This window comes from Astatotilapia calliptera, chromosome 5 (assembly GCF_964374335.1).
Source record: "Astatotilapia calliptera chromosome 5, fAstCal68.1, whole genome shotgun sequence".
NCBI classification, from domain to species: Eukaryota; Metazoa; Chordata; class Actinopteri; order Cichliformes; family Cichlidae; genus Astatotilapia; species Astatotilapia calliptera.
The window spans coordinates 36,669,921-36,690,039 of record NC_137426.1 but is presented as its reverse complement, the minus strand read 5'-3'; the positions used below and the strand labels follow the sequence as shown (position 1 = coordinate 36,690,039).

The 20,119-nt window shown below is 39.8% G+C and overlaps 1 protein-coding gene and 1 long non-coding RNA gene across 3 annotated transcripts in view; one reads left to right on the top strand and one right to left on the bottom strand.

The window, feature by feature from the left end:
- LOC113021746 (uncharacterized) lies at positions 1–2,331 on the bottom strand. Its single transcript, XR_013909349.1, has 5 exons — positions 2,285–2,331; positions 1,704–1,750; positions 1,241–1,333; positions 474–607; positions 1–388 (listed from the first exon to the last, which is right to left on the bottom strand). It is a non-coding gene; the product is annotated as an uncharacterized LOC113021746 (long non-coding RNA).
- Positions 2,332–6,418: 4,087 nt separating this feature from the next.
- plxnb1b (plexin b1b) overlaps positions 6,419–20,119 on the top strand; it is a 94,768-nt gene continuing 81,067 nt past the window's right edge. For both annotated transcript variants that reach the window (XM_026169110.2, XM_026169109.2), the window contains exon 1: positions 6,419–6,824. The gene's annotated coding sequence lies outside the window, so the exon portion shown is untranslated. The remainder of the gene's footprint in view (positions 6,825–20,119) is intronic.

The window sequence follows — 20,119 nt, the reverse complement described above, 5'->3', positions numbered from 1 at the left end:
TTTTTGTTTTCTCCAATTTATTGAATTTATAGCAAATTTCACATAATGTATAAAGAATACATGAAATGCAAGTACAAGTTACATAACAGAAAAAAAGTAGTGGACAAAGTGGAAAGTTAACCTGTTAAAACAATTTTTTAACAACAATGAATGGCTGAAGCAGGTGATGACCAATACAACTACTTTGAAGGTCAACAGATGCACTTTCAAAAAAGAAAATATCTGCAATTATTTTAGGTTCATGGTCCAGATACATGGTGTAGCTGTTGTAATGGGAACATTTCTCAACGAGAAAATAGTGTTTTGAGAACCTGTACTTTGTGTGCTGTTGGATAGTTCGTGTGCATCTAATTCCATAAGAATCTTCTGCAGGACCTCAAAGGTGTACCTGAGTTCCAGAGGGTAGCTCAGGTTCAGTGAATAGACCAGACCAAGCAACATTGTCACTGCAAAAACTACATTGCCCAACTCACCCATCACTTCCACCCCCTCTAGAACAATCACAACATCCTGAGGGTCATCGCCAGGCTCCGCACCCTCTGATCGAAAGACACAGATTCCAAAGACTGTCTCTGCTATGGCAGTGGCGATGCTTTTTATCAACTTCCTGTGACAATAAAACAAACAAAAAAAAGATAATGATTTCTCACTAATGTCCATTGCAAACAGTTTTAAAAGTAAATATCTGTTTTACATTAATGTAAAATACCTAAAAGCTTTATTCATTCAAGCCTTATAATAATGTAAATGTAATCAAAAATGACTGCCCGATATTTTTCCTGACTCATGAGAAGTTCATTCAATACCTCAACAATGTCCTGTCTTTCAAAATCTTGTGATAGGGGTGACTGTGGCACAGGAGGTAGAGCAAGTTGTCTACTGGTTTAATCCCTGGCTTCTCTAATCTGATACTAAAACTATCAATGGGTAACATACTGAACCCCAAGTTGCTCCTGATACATCCATTGAAGTGTAAATGTTACATAAAAATCTTGTATGAATGTGTGTATGAATGAGGTTATTATAATGATATTATAATAATGATAGTATAAAACACTCAAGAATGGTGTGTGTAGTATCCAGTGAGAAACTTAAAGCTCTTACTTTTCCTATTTTAAAAGGTATTTTTTACAGCCACCGGTAATTTATAGGAAAACCCCATCCCCTGAAACTTTTTGTATGTAGTTCAAGCTTATCTTTGATCATCTCCTTAGTTAAGGATACAGGCAAGTTAACATACCAGGTAATTCTTCACCAGCTTCTCAGGATCTTCATTCAGGTACACGCAAAGACCTTTGGCGATGTATTCTCTTCTGATTTCAACAGCATCAGTCTTTATACACAGAGGGGGAAAAAAACAAATATATACGGAAATCCATCTCAACGACCTAGCAGTGGGATTAAAGAACTATTAGTTGAATTACCAGGAATTTGTGAGAAATACAGAGGCTATTGTTTTACAGTCTTAATCTTTTCAAATAGTATTTATGCATTTTAGACAAGTCTGTCATTTTAATATTGTTTTGTAATTTGTGTATTAATTTAATCATGCCATACCCCCAATTCAAGAAAGTTTAGATGATGTGTACATAAAATCAGAATGCAATGTTTTCTTGGTCTCAAAAGTATATGTCACTTACAAATGAATATATTACATTTTTAACATGGGAATGTGATAATTTTTAAGAAAAATATTAGCTCACCATGAATTTGATGAACTGGCCTGCCAGCTCTCCAGACCTTTCACCACCTGATAAGATTAAACATTTATTATCTTTACAGGAGGGAACTGCAAGTCTCCAAGTTTATTAAGTAGAAAAATATTTAATTTCAAAAAAATTAAAAAACAGGAAAACATATCTGTTCATGTTTTGTCTTTCCTCCTCAATGTACTAAAAACACATAAATTGTTAAATAAACCACTGTCCATCAGTTGCAACTTACAAACTTACAAATTTCAACAACCCACACGTAAAATGTAAATTTATCACAACAGTCTCTGTGGTAGAGCCAAACTAGCTTATGTGCAGAGGTTAAGTTATAAACAATATCTATATTTGGAGTAGCTAAGTCTTTCATATTAGGCTATCGTGCTAGCATGACATTGTGCTATATTCTTGCACTAACGTGTTAGCTAGCTAGAATGGCATAAACAAACAGATATTTTTAAAAAAAACAAAAAAACAAATGTGAATAAATAGAACTGAAAAGAATCGACAAACTAATGATACCTTTGTGCAAAAAGTATTTTCATCAAGATGGATAAAGATAGATTCACTCTTACCTTTCCAAGATGACCATGAAGCAAACCATGTGCTTTCCTGCCTCTTGTTGTTTAGAATCTCACGTGATCTTGTGATATCGCGAGTCTTTAAGGCAGCTAACCACTCTTGTTAGATTTTATCATGTCATATCAACAAGAATAAATTTAAGAGGCGCTAAGTTGGTAAATTTCTTGTAGATCTTATATGATTTTATTACGTTCACCTTAGAAACATAAATTCATTGTGTTCAAATTACATGTTAGAGTCTTGTAAATGCAATAACCACCAAATTTCACTTTTTTGAGTGTAGGAGCATTTTCTGAGACCGAGGAGAGTGACTGAGTGGATCCCTCATGAAAGGAAAACCACTGAAGAGAGACTGCTCTACAATCCAGTGCCCACTGGTATCAAACCAGGGCTCAGCCTGTATGCAGTTTCATGCATTAGCAGCCTGAGATCTACTTTTGACTTTTTTTTATAACAAAGGAGATCTTTTAGCTGCTGTGCACCCTTACAAAGCTGCACGGGAGGCCAAGGTGTGAGGATTGGAGGATTATAGATGAAGTGGAGATGTGAGCCTAAACCAGAATAAAGCAATACATAGCATGTTGGATGACAACACTGGAAGTTCTCAGGAAGTAAAGAAGGGAAAGGGGTTCAGACTCCAACTGACGGAGGAGCTCCGAGGACAACGTCTTTCCTTTGGTCACCTTGGCAGAGGAACTCCTCAGATGAAAACTGGCACAGGGGAAACAACCCAGAGCTTCCTCCCCAGCTCCTCCAGTTGCAACAGAGGAAGATTTTGTTGTCTGTCTTTGGCTTCACCAAAACTACCACAGCGATATCCCACATGCCAAAGCAACGGAGGAATGTGCTTCTTTTGACAGCAACACACAAGGAACCAGCAGTCAGTGATGGGGAATAAAGGATGCGTGAAAGCAAGAAGCAATCCTGGACTACAATAGGCACAAATATTGCTTGGATAACTTAGAGGGTGTTGGCACCTCGAGTTGTAGAAGGAAAACTAACTGATGGCTGATGGCTCTTTTCTCCAATCTCCTGGATGTCTTGGGATATGATGCCTTTGTCCCACCGGAAACAACTTCACTGAAGTGGGGGAGTCCTCTACAACCTACAAATGAAGAGTGATGCTGGGAGAGCTGGGACACATGCTGGTGACCTCAACAACTGCAAGACACACTTGTCCCTGATTCTCAGCCACTTCTGCCATTGATCTCAAGATACATTAGTCTGAACCAGAGTGTGACCCACACCCCACCAACGAAATGAGAAGAAGGTGCAAAAGGCGCACCTCCAGGATTGTAACAGCAGCCCCTTGTACCAGGTGTAGAAAGTGTGCCTATAAAAACCACTCTACTGTGGTTAGTACATCTTGCTGCTAATGAGGATGCACACAGAAGAACACACATAGTGGAATATAAATTTTGATCATTTTATTGGTCATTTCAGTGGTTATTTGGTCATTAAATTGCTTTTCTGGCCAATAACACACCTTTTGTGATTTTCTTTTTGGTCATTTATCCCCTCCCCAAAGAAAAAAATAATAATAAAGTAAAAATAAATCATTATTACTGTTACTGTTACTGACCTGCAATGATGACCTGCATCATTCATATGCTAAAAAATCTGAACTTTATTACTATTTTCCCCCAAAAGCGTAGTAATAATACATAATATTATTACTACGCTTTTCAAAGGGTATAATATCTGAATTTGAATTATGTTTTGGTTTTCATGACTAGGACCGGTGCTAATCTAAAAAATCAAGTCCAAAAAAGTGGAAATTATTCTTAATATATATTAATTTTATAGCATTTTGTAAACGTAAACAGGGGGTGGTCATTTTTGGCCACGAACAAGCTGAGAGGGAGTTTTTATGTTTTTGCTCTCCCTGCACAAAAATAACAATGCATTATAATCAATGTTGATGTGAATCAATTACATGCCCCAGACTCTACTATTAATAATACAAGAAATTCCAGTAGCAATGCAATTATAGAAAATTGCGAGATGTGATGTTGTCTTCCAGCTAGTGCAGTGGACAAACAAACTGGTGTTTAAAGGGTTAAAAATGTGAAAAGTAATAACTATTTTATATTTATGAAAAAAACTGAAGTTAGTTAAAAGCTTTATGAAGAAAAAATGGCAAAAAAACCCCCATAAAAGTAATAAAACCTAATCTGTTGGTGGACACTTTTGGCCACAAACAAGCTGAAAGGGTCGTGATTTTGAACAAACCCAGAGGGTTAAAGTGTGATGTTACATAAAGTGCTCCTAAAGTGCTGTACAAGTTATAATACAAGTAAGGGAGTACTCTTCCTTACAAGGATAACAAGGCTTTTTAAAATGGGGGAACAAACCTGAGAACGGCTTGGACCCAAGGGCACTGGATGTCTCTGGGCCACTCACCTGAAGGAGAGGTGCTTGATCAGTCATTGGTTGTGTTGTACATGCAAGCAGCCAGAGAAGGGTGATAGATTACAATAATGTTTAATATTTTTAATGTGCATGATATAAAGCTAAGAAGCTAAGACTATGAAGTGGCATGAAAAGAAAACAGGAACCCAACCCTATATTAATAAAATGTGGCTTCTATCTTCTCGAGAGATATTCTTGTGTAGACTATATGTAAATATACTTTCTTTGATGTTTCAGTGAGGTTTTGAGGATCTTTGCATAATCAAAAAGAAATAATTCAGTTATCTGAAATAGCAATGTCTAAAAAATATGATCTTATTTTTTTGCACTAATTTCATCTGTGCTGTAGTGTGTGCATCGCGTACAACTCTTTTGTGACACAAAAAGAGCTCCATGCTCTGGATGCAAATGTCCCTGATAAATATACATGATTATTATAATATGAGTGTACATAGTGAGAGCAGAACAGACTCTACTGTCTTGTATTAGAGCTCGGGGGGATTTAACAAGTGCCGTGGTGGGTGGGGCTGAGTGTGATCTTTGAAGTTTATCTAGCTTCAACCCTCATTACAGGAGAATTAAAAAGGGTAAGATAAAAGGCTTCTTTTCACAGGAGAAGACAAAGATTCAGAGAGAGACTCTCCTTGAGGATAAAAAGTGTGTGGAGCGGGTTTTGTGATCTCTGTGTGGTCTCTGTTGATCCGCAGTGTGACATGGCATCTCTAAACTGAACAGTGGATAAGAACTGGACCCTGAATAACACCACAGTCATCCCACACAACAAACAGTTCCAGTCACGCTGACTTAATGTGTTGTGAATGTTTGTTTCATGGTTCACTATAGTAAACAACTGCTGCTTGTTTGTTTTTTTCAAACCAGTCAGCAAAAGATTATCTATTAATATTTCTGTATGTTGACTTTATGAATTCTCAGCAACATACATTTGCAATATTGAAAGAGTTATTCTGATGATTGTGTTTTTATCACATATTTGGCCCTTTGAGTCTCTCTGAATATATTTGATCTCAGATAGATTCCTGGGGCTGGAAAAATGGACGTCAGTTTTTCTTAAAGCAGGACTATTTGATGTAATAAAGTCTATGGTCACACTGGCAGATGTAGTCCATGCATGTTTCCTGTTGGCCAGAAGGGGTCTGCCATGCATCAGCCGGCTCTCTAGCAACTGATGCTGCATTCAGGAACTGGTGGAAGTACAGACTTTACACTATTGTTATTGCGTTCAATAAACTTTCCATCCTAACAGTCACTGGTTTTTGTACTACAAATATGAAAATGGAGTGAAAGTTATCTATTTAAATTCGCAGGTTGTGGTCTGGTGAACAACAAAAGACAAAACCACTCAAAATCTTTTAAGAAGCACATATTGGTGTTGGTCAAGTTACTTGAAAATAGTAATTAGTTACTAATTACTCATTACTTCTCCAAGAAAGTAACGACTTTACTGATGACTTATTTTCAAAAGTAATTAGTTACTTTATTACATAGTTACTTTTTAAAAACATGATACACAATCTGAATGCGTAATAAAGCAACAGACTTTTTCTATTTTGTCTGCAGCGGTCATGTCAGTGGGGGGATCCCGGGGTTTCTCTGTGAATTTCACATTCTCACTGTGCAGCTAAAGCTGGTCACTGCTATTTAACACAGATTACCTTACGTTCGCACGTGGTTGTGTAAAATACGAGGAGCACTTGAAGGGAGCGTCATGTGTCCTCCCTTCGCCAGCCCCCTTTTTACGCCTGTGGAGAGCTGGGCGCTGAGCGAAGTATTCTCACTGTTGCTTACAGGGCGCATGTGGAGGCAGAGAGCTGCTGAATGAAACCAAGCAGAGAACCAGGGGAAACTTTTTTTTGCTACATGGAGTAACCATGCTGTTTTTCATCAGTAAATTAGGTGTGTAAAGTTGTGAAAGTTGGAAGCCTGACAGGAAATTTCCAAGCATGGACTGAGCGGCAGGAATATCGAGGAGGATTCGCTTTCTTGCCCGCTAATTTGTCTGCACAAGCACCGGCTGCGGAAAAATTGGATACTTTACTAAAACTTCGCTGTAAGGAGGAGTAAACCAGAGCTGAGTGACCGAAGAGTTGTACACAGAGCACGGTGAGTGTGGGTGAGGGCTGTGCTGTGAGTCTCTGAAAATCTGTCCCATTGAAATCAAACTGGGATTTTTTTCCCACTTGTTTTCCTCTAAGTGTTCAAACTTCTGCCTTGTGATCAGTAATGTCGGGGAAATGGGTGAAAACCTTTATTTACCAATATTTATGTGGATTTCACACAAATCCACACACACGTGCTCCTTATTGGTTATTTACAGACTTTTCGCTATTAGTGGTGGAGCAGTTGGAGCAGGTTGATGAGAGTTGGGTTAGCTAGCGTTGAAGTGAACTCACTCCGTACACGTCCTCCAGGAACCGCTGCTCCACTCCTTGCTTTTTATGGGACATTATGCGTCTTTTTTTATTTTATTTTATTACTTGAGTGCAAATATAATTTTTTTTTAAAAGTCACCCCCCTTTTATTTTTTTTTATCTGTTGAGTGTTCGGTCCGTTGATTTAAAAAAACAAAACAAAAACAAAAAAAACAGAATTTCTTTTTCATTGACGAAACAAATTTAGTTTTTCAAAATAAAATGTCAGAGTCAGTTTTGAGCCCAAACTAGCATAAAAATATTTAATCCCATCATAAGACAACAGTTTGTTCTCAACGCGAAAGTGTTGCCTGGAGAGGCTTTTAATCGGAAAACCAGAAGAGAGAGATCTTGTCCTCATCTATTAATGATATTCTTTAAAGGCAAAGGTCAGATCTGGGTCTGTGTTAGTTTGTAGCTGCTTGTGTAAAATGTCATTATGATATTAATATACACTCTGGTACAGGTGTCACGGGGGCTCTCCAAAAGAGGGACTGTGAGTGTGTGACCATGGATCATGCTCGGCCTGTCTTGTGTAGTGTCTTTTATTGCCTCATCACAGAGCTGAAGGTTTATTACGATCCTCCTAATTATAATGGCAATAATTGCTCATGTATTTCAGAGTGTTGCCAAGGCTGGGAGAACCATCATGAGCTGCTTGTTGCTGTTAGCATCTTGAAATAAAAAGTGACTGGCAGTCTTTCTTCAGGTTTTCAAGCAGCTAAATTGTGAAAGCCAGAGGCTGCAGCGATGCAGGGCGGTACAGCAAAACAACAACCAAACATGGACTTTAGTTCAGACTCTGGTGTAGTCCAGCTGACTGAGTCAAAGTTTTGTTTTTCTCTTTTTTCCCATCTGATAAAACTCGTCACTTCTTGCAGTCTTTGTATAGTTCTTTCATCATGTGTTGGTATTACAACAGCTAAAGTAGGGTCTGGCTGACTTAAGTGGGGCACGTATTTTCATTGTCCCTGAGTGAAATGCTGTTGACCAGCAAAACCAGTAGCTGACATGTTTTCTTGCTTGTACATGGATACAGTCAGTCAGCAGGAAACGGAGCTTTCTGGTCTTGTGAAATGAGCTTGTAAATGTCCTCATTATGGGGTCCTTATGGGGTATAAATGCTCGACCTCCAGCGGCCAAAAATGGAAGAAAATTGGAGTTTTAAAAAGGTGCAAGATAAATGAACAGCTATTTATTGTTGCAGTAATTTTAGTTTAGAATATGCACAGGAGAAAACTTTACATGAAAATATCAGTGCTTGGTTGCCATTTTCTTCAGATGTTTCATTCTAACAGTATAGTAGCAAGTGTGCTCTTACCTTTCTGTACCTACAGCTTTTTGACTTGATTTCTCGGTATAACTGAACAGGTCTCATGCATAACAGGACTGACTTAAGTAATAATTGGTGAGCGCCTTGAAAGATGTCAGCATTCAACAGCCAGGATTTGTAGCAACAGAGGTTGTTAAGTGCCTCTCTAATAAACCACACTCACCTCACAAACTCTCTCACAAGCAAGGTGCCAGAGGTCAAAAGGTGATGGGGGCTGGGTGTTGAATGCTCTCGTTTTGGCAAATGGAGGAGCATGTGGTGTCAAAACCAATATCCTCACAGCAAACCATTGTCAGGTGGTGTCATGAGCTGAAGGGAAGGCAAACACTGCCTTACTAAAGGAACAGCTTTGTATCGGTTAGTGTCTGCTGTCATTCTTGTAATGAACAGGTGGGGAGAATTCAAGGCCGGATGAAGGTTTGATGAACTGTGGATGGCTGTTCACAGCAGCAGCTCATCAGTTTAGGCGTTGATGAAGCATCTGTGAATACTGTACGGAAAGTGTGACGTTTTCTCTAAAAGGTACCAAGTGGTTATTGTTGGGGTATGCCTGAAATCAGCAAATGTTTACAGGTTAAAGGAAGGCAGGGGGAAGGTGTAATTTTAGTTTAAAGATGGGATAAAGGGAGACATTTTCAGATCGTTTTCTCTTTGAAGTCTTGGTTGTGAAAAATGTAGAAAAAGAGGAGGAAGTTTGTCACCTCTGTATTGCCAGCCTTGTCACAGCTTGAAGGTTAAGCCTAGATTATACTCTGCTGGAAACCTGTTGGCCGAGTCGTCCTTCCTGTTACACTTTTTTGACATCCGCTTGAAGTCTGACGCCTGGTCAGCATAGTGGATGCATTGTAATGTAAATTGTCTGCACCGTTTGGAAAAAATAATAAATAAAGGAAAAACCACCACGCTCACGGACATCGTTGCAGGTTGCATTGACCCAACCTATAGTTAATTTTCTTGGGTAGTGCACGTCAGGTTGAGTGGAGGGTTAAGAGGGGTTTCCAGCTACGGTCGAAGGGACAACGTAGATTTCCCACTGAAGTCAACTGTAAGCACAAAAGTAGTCTAGCCAGTTTTTCCCCTGGACATTTTAAGTGAAAAATAACTGCTTAACACTTTAACAGTGGCTAAAGTAACCTTGTAAAATATTTCTGACTGGGATTGTAGGTGAAGCTTTTAATAATCTGCTTAAAGTTTTGGTTATCAGTAATTTCCATCTACCGTTTGCTCTTCCTGTCGTGTGGAGTGGAACTAGCGATTATTCCAGTGATGCTCATTTGAGTCAGTCATTTTGGTCACACATCACCACCTGCTAGTATCTTCTCCTTTGTAACCTGGTTGTATTTGATGGCGTATTTTTGCCTGAAGTGGTGAAACATATTTATGGCTTCCACCTTCAGCGGGAACAGTTTTCTCACATAGTTTGCAGACTACAGTGCTTTGTTGGAGGCTCTCTTTTAGGTACTGAATTGTGATTAGAGGCTGACACAGGGCTCTCAGGCATGTAGGCATGATATGGCACAGCTCTAGTTTTTATTGCAGATGACAGGAAAGGACAACTCTCAGCCAGTCTGGTCACCTCAATAGCGATCAGAGTAGAAATTATTTGTAATGGCAGCAAGATATGAACACTCTTCTTGTCTGGCGGGGGTCGGGGGCTCCTCCACTCCAGTGGCCAGATTAAATACTCAATTTAATTATGTCACTGAGCATTAAGTCAATAACCTTATCGGAGTGGTCCGGCTGTTTAATGGAGCTTTGTGGGCCAACAGATGCACCAAGATTAAGGACTATATGCTGGTGTTGCAAACCCTGAGAGGAGGGATAAAAGACAGACATGGAATCTGATACATGAGCCCCTACTGCGCGGTGCCATACGTTTCACCACAGACTGATGCAAATCAATTGAAGAGATCCCGTAGTGTTACAGCTAGGGTTATTTATATAAGGTTGAATCAGAAGTTGATAATAAAAATTACTATTACATTAGATACTCATTTGCAACAGTATTGATACCAAGAATGCCGTCTTTGCCTCCTCCGGCTGTCACACAACGTTACCCAGCAGACACCAACACTGTCTGCTGGGTAACTGGTCAAAAATGCCGGGATACTAATTCATTATTATCAGGTATTCTAACAACTTCCTAAAAAGCCTCCAGTTGATCAAAAATGGTGCAGCAAGAGTACCAACAGGGACTAGAAAGAGAGCAGATTTCTCCCATATTAGTTTCTCTTCATTGACTCCCTGTTAAATCCAGAATCTAGTTTAAAATACCTCTCCTCACATACAAGGTCTTGAAAAATCAGACCCCATCTCATCTCAAAGACCTCATGGGGCCATGTCATCACCAATAGAGCTATTTACTCTCGAACCGCTGGCTTACTTTTGACTCCTTGGATGTTTAAAGGTAGAGTGGGAGGCAGAGCGTTCAGCTTCCAGAACCTGAGAGCTGGTCCTCCTGTGAAACCAGCTGTTTGGATTTGGGAGACAGTCTCTGTGCTTAAGATTAGGCTTAAAACGTTCCTTTTTGATAAAGCTTACAGGCTGATGAGTCTGTGACCTTTAGTTACGCTGTAATAGGCCCAGTCTGCTGGGGGCTGCCCATAAAGCCTCCTATGTATTTATGCAACACTACACATTTGATCATTGTTTATTATTACTCTGTGTCGCTCTTCCACGGTGTCTACCTCCCCTCACCCCAATGATGTTTCAAGCTTACTCTGTTGCGCCGTGATTTTTGACATCGCATTCTGCGGCACGTGGCACAATATTTCCGACGCTTGGGCTAGGCATGCACTTCTCGATTTTTGTAACCTAGTTTAACCTACCAGCATTTTAACGATGGTTATGGCGGACATTAATTCGAAGCCCCAAACTGGACAGTTTGTGCTCTACTGTACACATTATCTGGCTCTGAAAAGCCTTTTTTGGTGACTGAGGAGCGCCTCTGGATTTAATTAGACAGACGAGTTTGTTCATTATTCAGATATGTAAATGGAGACCCAGATACAGGCAGTGCTATGGAATGTAAAATGGATTTGATAGTCAAAAGCCCTTTGAAGCAGCAAGTGAAGTGCTCTGTAGTTACGTGGATTATTAACTTATTACAATGGGCTGTGTGCTTCCACCCCTTGCTCTTTGGCGTGTGCGTGTATGTGCTTACAGTTGCTCCCTCTTGAATGCGGCTAGTGTGTTTGCACAAGGTCAGTCTCAAAGCAGGAGTACACGTGACACGGTGGTTTGCCCAAACACAGTCTACCTCCTGAGTTGCAGTGAGGTAACTGAAAACTACAACCGAACTCTTGTGCTGCCTGACACCACAGACGTACGAGGGGATTCATGTCGAACATTGAGCTAAAAATGAAAAGGTCTCATGTTGGTTTGATATAGTAGTTTAGTGTTGGCTGTTGTTGTGATTTGGTGCTATGCAAATAAAACTCAATTGGTTAAAGAATATTGAAATGAATCAAGTGAAGTTTACTGTTTACGTGAGATGGCAGCAGATTTAAAATGTGCATATTCACTGTCAGATCTGGATCAGCTTTTACAGGAATTTTGCAGCTGCATTACACATTTAGTTCCCAATTGCAATGCAGAATATTCTTTTATTACTAATTCTGAATGAAAGCTGCTTCTTTGTGACAAATACAGAAGTAAAGATTGGTCTGCATTTACTTCCTGTTCATGTTTGTACACTGTGTGGCACCATTTATGATTTTGCTGCTAAACGTGTGACCCGATGGTGACGGCTACAGGCACTATGGTACAAACAAAACCTGGTTTGTCTCTGTCTGCCTCAGGCTCTATTCACACCATATTCTCACAGCAGTTTTCTTTACTAATCTGATAAAACAACGTTGTAATAATGGAGCTAACCCATAAACACAGCTCTGTCTGTCTGAATTGTGGGGAAAGTGATGCCATACTTTAATTCATGCCGTAACTCTGCAGTTTCATCCATCTCTTCCTCTCCATTCATTGCTCCTAACTCAGCACTCAACACTTTCTGCAGCTCTCATTTGTTTCAGCATCCTGTCATTCTGCGCTGAAGCAGCCGTTTGTAGAAGGCCCTGAAAGAACGAGGCCCTGCTGTGCGATAGGTTGACATGGATGAGAAGAGCTTTGTCAGTGTACTCACAAAGAGAAGATATGACCTCTGCCTTTACCTGAACCACGCAATCTCACACTTGGCCTTTGTTCTTGTACCTTCGTGAGGTCCAAAGTATGGAAGAATTTTTTTTTTTTTTTTTTTAAGGCCTAACCTAACCTGGGCTTTAATCCTGCAATCAAAGTCTGGTTGTAATAGACCCTAATTATAAACCCACATCAATGTAGACACAAGATAAGAGGCTTTTTAGGAAACTGCAAAAACTACGCACAGTTTCCTTGTCTGGAAACTGTGTGTAGTGCTGGGTGTTGTTTAAAGTCATATTGGTATGTGAGCCAAAATGGACCTGAGGCAAAGTAAACATGCCAGAATGAAAGATGCTCACATTTCTTTTGTGCTGTCTTTACACAACTGGAGATGGAGATGCATGATATCCAATGTGTTCAAGATTTATTTATATTCATTACCCAGTCACTGTTGTTTTGTAACATGACATCAGCCACTTTGGATTCAGTGGAAGTCTCACTGTTAAGGTTTTGGCTGCCACCATGCCAGACGGTAACACATCACTATACCACAGTGAGCTTTGCTGGCAGAACTGACTAATAAAATTGTAGAAATTTAAAAAACAAACAAACTATAAACTTAATACTGTTACACAAAGTACAATTGTGGTTATGAAATCACAAAACCAAAGAATATGGTGACAGAATAAGAACTTTACTGTGAAAATGACAGGATTGAAATATAGAGCAGCAGCACAACATTTAATTGGTCTTCAGGCATGTATCATTAGGTATCTGTAATCAGTATGTGAGGGTAAATAATTATGCCACAATGGACATTAACATGCAGTGTGTTTAAAAACAATTTGGCTTTCACTGGAAACAGAACCTGAGATAATTGTTGCACGTTATGTTCCTGCAGTGAAAAAGATTTGGCAGCATGGTGTTAAATTCCCCGCGACCCTGAAAAGGATAAGCGGTAGCGAATGGATGGATGGATGGATGGTGTTAAATTCCAGGTATCCTGCAGCTGCAGGAGTATATGAACATGCCACATGCATACTCGTAATTTTTTTATTTCTTTATTTTTTTGTTAAATTCACTTTGCATGCTTTGGCTGAAAACTGATCCAGAACTCAACTCAAAATGAAACTGAGGCTTTTTGTTTCTGGCTTTTTGTGGCTGAAGTTACCTGGTCGTTCCTCTGCATGCTCCACAGAAATGCAAGAAAACTTTTTTTACTTTCCTTTTTTTGTCTCGCTTGCAGATAATTTCTGCTTTTTGGTCTCTGCAGCTTTAAAAATGGTGTTCTGCATTCCCCACGCTTTTCTTTCTCTTCATAAAGAGAACGTGGCCATGCCTTCTTTTTGTTTCTTTTGTTGAAGAGGAGGCTGAAAAGACCGGCCAACCAGACAGGAGATTGTAAGGAAAGGGTGGGAGCTTAGAGACACGTAGGCATACCTCGAGGAGAGGGGGGGAGAGCGAGAGCGAGAGGGGGGGCGGGTGTCTCTTCCGTTCTCTTGTTTGTTAGCTGGAAAACAGCTGGTGTTTTGGCTGTAGACTCAGAGAAACGACAGGTGAGTGGGTGTGGTGGAAGAGGGAGTGTCCTCCATCTGGAAGATAACCTTGTCAGTCCAGGCTTTCATATTGAGAAAACTGCTTTTGAAAACTTTTTGAGCATACATGACTGTTTTCATGTTGAAATGTGGTGATTTAGTAGCAGATTAAGGGGATGGCAATTAGAAATCTCCTAAGTTTTTCTGTATTGTCCCTTGCATTGCTTAGCTGCAGTCAGGTGGCCATTCATCCTGAATTGTGATTTGAAGGGAGAAGAATTTAATATAATCCACATGACATCAGTCAGCTTTGGTTTTTGGCTCCAGAGGCAACAATATGAGAAGCATCTGCTGTGATGACACTATCTGGGTTTCTTTTCTTACTCTGTGTGTGTCTGTGTGTGTGTGTCTGTGTGTGTGTCTTTTCATGACACACAGACAAGCATGAAAAGCAGCATTTTGAAATGCCGACAGTCAACTGTTGCCAAGTGGCAACCATGGAGGCTGCTGGAGAACAGTGAACGCTCAGTTTCCCTAGAAACACCCTTTTTCCCCTCCCCTAAATGGACTCCCCCCCCCCCCCCCCCCCCCCCCTTTAAGTCCCATTATACCCCCTGGGGGGGGGAGTCCTGGGAAAACGAGGTTGCTATGGTAGGCCAAAGCTGAATGTTGGACAGGCATGTTAAAAGTTCAGGCCCCTGGCAAGCTGCTGCTGGACTCAGGTACAAAACTGGAAAACCTGAACTTCTACCTTTTTTAAATCTTCAAGGCTAACAAAGTAGGGTCTGCAACAAGCATTTAATTCATTATGAATTTCTTAAGAAATTCTGGTCTCAGAAGAGTAGTATTAATTTAAGTACTTGGGTACTTAATGTCTGTCAACTAAAGATTTTCCTAGTATTCCCAGGCTGTTTTCACATATGACCTTAGGTTTTGGGAGTACCTAATTGGAATATTTTTATCAGTCATCTTTTCCCATTACTACTCTACATGTGGATGCACAAATAGAACTGTGGTAATGATTGTATCCAGCAAGGATACTGTTAATGTCAGATTGAATGACCATGCTAAGTGGCTGACATTGGACTCTTTGTATGTTGCAAAGCTGTGGATAAACCTGATGAATGATAAGTGAATGTTTGCCTGCAGAAAGTACTTTTGACTTTCTTGCCCTCCTGCAATGATCCCACACCTGAGGAATGTGCTATAAAGCAGGATTAGCATGTTAGCACGCTATGTCAAGCTTAAAGTCAGACTTGAAAGTTGCTCTCTTTCTACCTGGCTATATTACCATGGAGACTTGGTCTAAATTTCGGTTTAAAATTGTCTAGAAGCGCCACGTGTTTACTGATTTTTACTGACAGCATGTTTTAAGTGCGATACAGATTTTCTGTTAGAGATTTTATATGTGCAAGTTATTAAGCCGTACCTTACTAAAACCACTGAACAAAGCGCAAACGGTCTACACATTGTCATAGAAATGATGACATTGTACATTAGTCATTTTAGTGTACAAATGTTTCTATATTTGTTTGGTTTTACACTGCTGGAATTGAAGTAAGTAGAAGACGGGACACCATCAGGAGTATCTGTGCAATCAATAAAAAGTTTTGTTTGATCTTCCAAAAAGCTAAAGTTTCTCACCATGTGCAATAATAACCCCACAGTGAGAAATGTGCAATATCTGTAATATAATTAGATTCTCCTTGTGTGCCACCCTCTTGTAAAAGAGGTATAATTTATAATTCACAATTTATATTAGTATTGTCATGTTTTAGTTTTGTCTATTCTTCTAACATGCTTACTATGACTGAGAGCTCTGCAAATGTCTTGTATATAACTTGTATCAAGATAATATCTTGAATTAAAATGTTTATTGTATTACTCTGTCTGTTAGATCACCAGATTAATAATTTCAATTCAATGATTTATCAGTTTCTTGTTGCATTTTACTTGTATAGTTCACTTTTTTTATTTTTAATCACCATTTTGTCATAATGTCTGTGACTGGACTGAGTCGCATTCCCACGGTTCACTTTGTGTGCAAGAAGAGTCATATTACCTGTGAAATGCCTCTTTTTGTGTGAGCACACACAGAGCCTGAAGCAGAAAGTTACCCGGTATTTCTAACAGTGGTCTTAGGTTTTGTTGAGCCAGCTAAGGCTTGTTTTAGGTTTGAGCAGATGTAGCGTGAACTAGAGCAGGGCGATATGGCCAAAAGTATTTATCACGATATATATTTGAAAATTTGCGATAACGATATAACCGACGATATAATTGATGCGAGCCAAAATACAACTCCACAACATTACTAGCGCAAAAAGACAACCTTCCATTTATTTTCACTTAAACAAGAAGCTGGTTTTTATGTACATTAAAGCTTTATAAAAATGTAACAGTGCAAATGCAAATTCCTTGCTGAAAGTTTAACCAAAAGGCATTTCCAGTAGAAATGGGCTGACATATCCTGAGCATAACCATGTATAATATCCACTGAAGTTAAAAAGAGGTGCTTGGCAACATTAAACTGCAGTGTGCAGTACGTATTTTTCGGACCATAAGGTGCACAGGATTATAAGGCACATTAAGCGAAACAAAGCAGTCAGATAAATCAAACTTTATTAAACTCATTCTTCTTGCTTCCTCCACTTCTGTACCATTGATTCATTAATGTTGAATTCTCTGGCAGCTGCTCTATTCCCATGTTGTTGCAGTATATTAATGACTAACCTCGTATTGTGGATGGATTATCTCAGTTGTTCTCCTGACTGAAGTTTGGTCCGTTTACAACATCCTGCCATGCGATTGCATTTGTCTCTAACCATGAAGAACCTTCACGTTAACTTTTATAAGTGGAAAAGTGTTAGTGTTCGTCCTCCAGCTTCACTGTTTATGTTATGCTAACATAGCTGTGTCGCTAGCGATCACGTAGCACATCATTATATACCAGCTAGCCCAACTTCAGTAACCCTACAAACGTCACTGCTGTTTAGTTTCCTGTCTTCATTTATGTTGGAAGTGATAGCAGAGCTGTACGTTTGATTTTTTTCAGAAATCTCTCAGTCAGAACATGCAATATCATGCTTGGGTAACTAGCGAAACTAGCGAGCTAACTTCCGCTAGCTTCCTGCTAACTTCTAACTCCGTTAAATGTAATAACTTTTGTTTTCATGGATGCCTGGAAGTTAAACTTTATAGTTACACCTGGTAAAGCAGCAATGCTGATCGTTTTATTAAAGATGAAAGAATTTAGACAGTTTTTAACTCTGCTGCAGTGTTCGTTTGACCTGAAGCATACGGAGTTTAGGACCCAGATTACTCCCAGATTTAAGAGCATCTTAGTCCGACAAATACGACAATAACGACGGCCGCTTGCATGTTCTGCAAAAAAATGTGCTTTGTTGTGTATCTGACGGACAAACACCAAACCAGTTCCACATCACTGAAGTTGCACCATTTTTACAAACCAATTCTGGTTCATCTGTTTCACTCAACAATCGGCCATGTGCGTATGAAAACAAAGGCACTGCGCATGCGCGTTTTACTCCCATTCTATCGCGATATTTCATTTTCCTATCGTTGCCTAACATTATACCGGTATTACCGTGAACGGTATAATATGGCCCAGCCCTAGCGTGAACACAGTCTGCAGGCAGTTTGAAGGCAGTATCTGCAGTGTATTTGTTGTCAATATAGCAGATTACAGATTATGTCTGCCAGTTTGTTGGCTACCCTTTATCATCAGCACAGAACATACAAAGAGCTAAAGTGAAACCAAGTATTGAAAACAAAAGTATCCATTGCAGCTACTTTGTCTTTTTCATGCTGCATTATTATTTTAGATTTTTTTTCTTCTTCTATTCTGGTCCAGCTTGTTAATCAGCATTTGAGTGATCATCCGCATCCAGCAATTTGCAGTTGAATTTTGGAGGACTGCACAGGAGCACGATTGCCATGGGTGAAAACCCTGCTCTGTTCACTGTCCAAGTTGAAGTCTGTATGCAGACAAACATGCACTGTATTGCCAAAAGTATTCACTTGTCTGTCTTCACACACACATAAACTGGAGCTACATCCCATTCTTAATCCATAGGGTTTACTATGATGTCAGCCCACCCTTTGCGGCGGTAACAGCTTCAACATTTCTGGGAAAGCTTCCTACAAGGTTTAGGGACATTTATGGGAATTTTTGACCATTCATCCAGAAGTGCATTTGTTAGTTCAGACACTGTTGTTGTCGAGAAGGCCTGGCTCGCAGTCTCTACTCTAATTCATCACAAAGGTAGAGTCAGGCCAGTCAAGTTCTTCCACACCAAACTCGCTCATCCATTTCTTTATGGACATACTGGTGCACAGTCATGTTAGAACAGGAAGGGGACATTCCCAAACTGTTCCCACAAAGTTTGCAGCATGAAATTGTCCAAAATGGCTTCCCATGCTGAAGCATTAAGAGTTCCTTTCACTGGAACTAAAGGACTGAGGCCAACTCCTAAAAAAACCATCACCCTAAACCCCCCTCCACCAAACTCTGCTCTGTTATTATATATGGCCTACTGCTTAGTGGCTGAGTTGCTGTTGTTTCTATTGCATCCTTTTTGTTAGAATACTACTAACAGTTGACTGGAATATTTAGTAGCAAGGAAATTTCATGACTGGAATTGCTGTACAGGTGGTATCCATCCACACTGAACTCCTGAGAGCGACCGATTCTTTCACAGATGTTTGTAGAACAGTCTGGAAGTGATTGAAACACCTGAATTCAGTGATTTGGATGGATGAGTGAATACATTTGGCAATATAAGAATTTTGTGGGACCTTAAAGAAAGCTTCACTGTGTTGAACTTTCTTATATATATGTATAAGGTGTATATTCGCTTTCTAAGTTTGGGATAATGAACAACCGACCAATGAAAAGTAAAATCCTCATTGACGGTTTGGTTGACTGCTAGCAGCAACCCTACTTAATGCTAATGCTATCTCGGCTACCCTTAGCAACGAGGCCCACATCTGTAAAGCTGTGAAGCTGAATGATTCAAATGCCCATGTGCTCTTGTTATCTTTGCTCTTGTTGGCAGCAGGAGCTACTGGTGCGCTTACGATATCCTGCTGCTCGTCATGTGCAGAAAGTAAATGTGTTGTCCCAGCACAGCAGTATTTTTACAAGCTGCCTATCATGTGTCTTCTTACCATGACACTTCCTGTTAGTTCATACTCCCTTAGAGGTCATGGGTCGTGGGGCTCTGCTACCCTTGCACTGATATAATCCTCCCTCAGCAGGGCTTTGTTTTAACAAAGCAGGGGACTGAGGTTAAAATGTTTGCAATAAGATGTAACTGCATCTGTGTGTGAGTGTGAACTCCGTGTGAGCCCACAATGTTTCCTTGCAGCCTTTGCTGTTAGATGAGCTGAAGTGTAGCAGTATACTGGCCTAAGTGTAGCTCTTCACTGTGTTGTTTGACTTAAAGGATATCTAATTCAATGTGAACCTTTGATTTTGTTCATTTTGTGAACAGCGTCTGCATGTGTGGGCTGGTATAACATCTGTAAAGCAGCAGCTTGCGTCACAAAATACTGGACCTCTCATGTTTTTAATGGAGGGGATCTTTCCCCCCTTGCTTACCAGGAATAATGTTTCCCCCTTGGTAGTTTTAATCTGGCTCCAAATGAACCAGGCCTTTGTTAGCTCCTTGAAGGGGTTTGTGTGTTGGTGAGTTTGTGGGATTATTTATTTATTTATTTATTTTTTTTAAGCCACACCATTCAAGTTCATGTAACTTAACAGCAGCTCACGACTAATATTGTTATTCCCTGGGTGGTGTACAGCTGGGTATATATGTATTTGGACTCTGGTACAACTTTTTAAAATGTTGCCTCTGTGCGTAACTACAACGGATTTTAAATCAAACAATATGTGATTGCAGTGTATGCTGATAGCTTCAGTTAACAAATAGCATCAATATTTATAAATGGCTGTTTTCATATTGT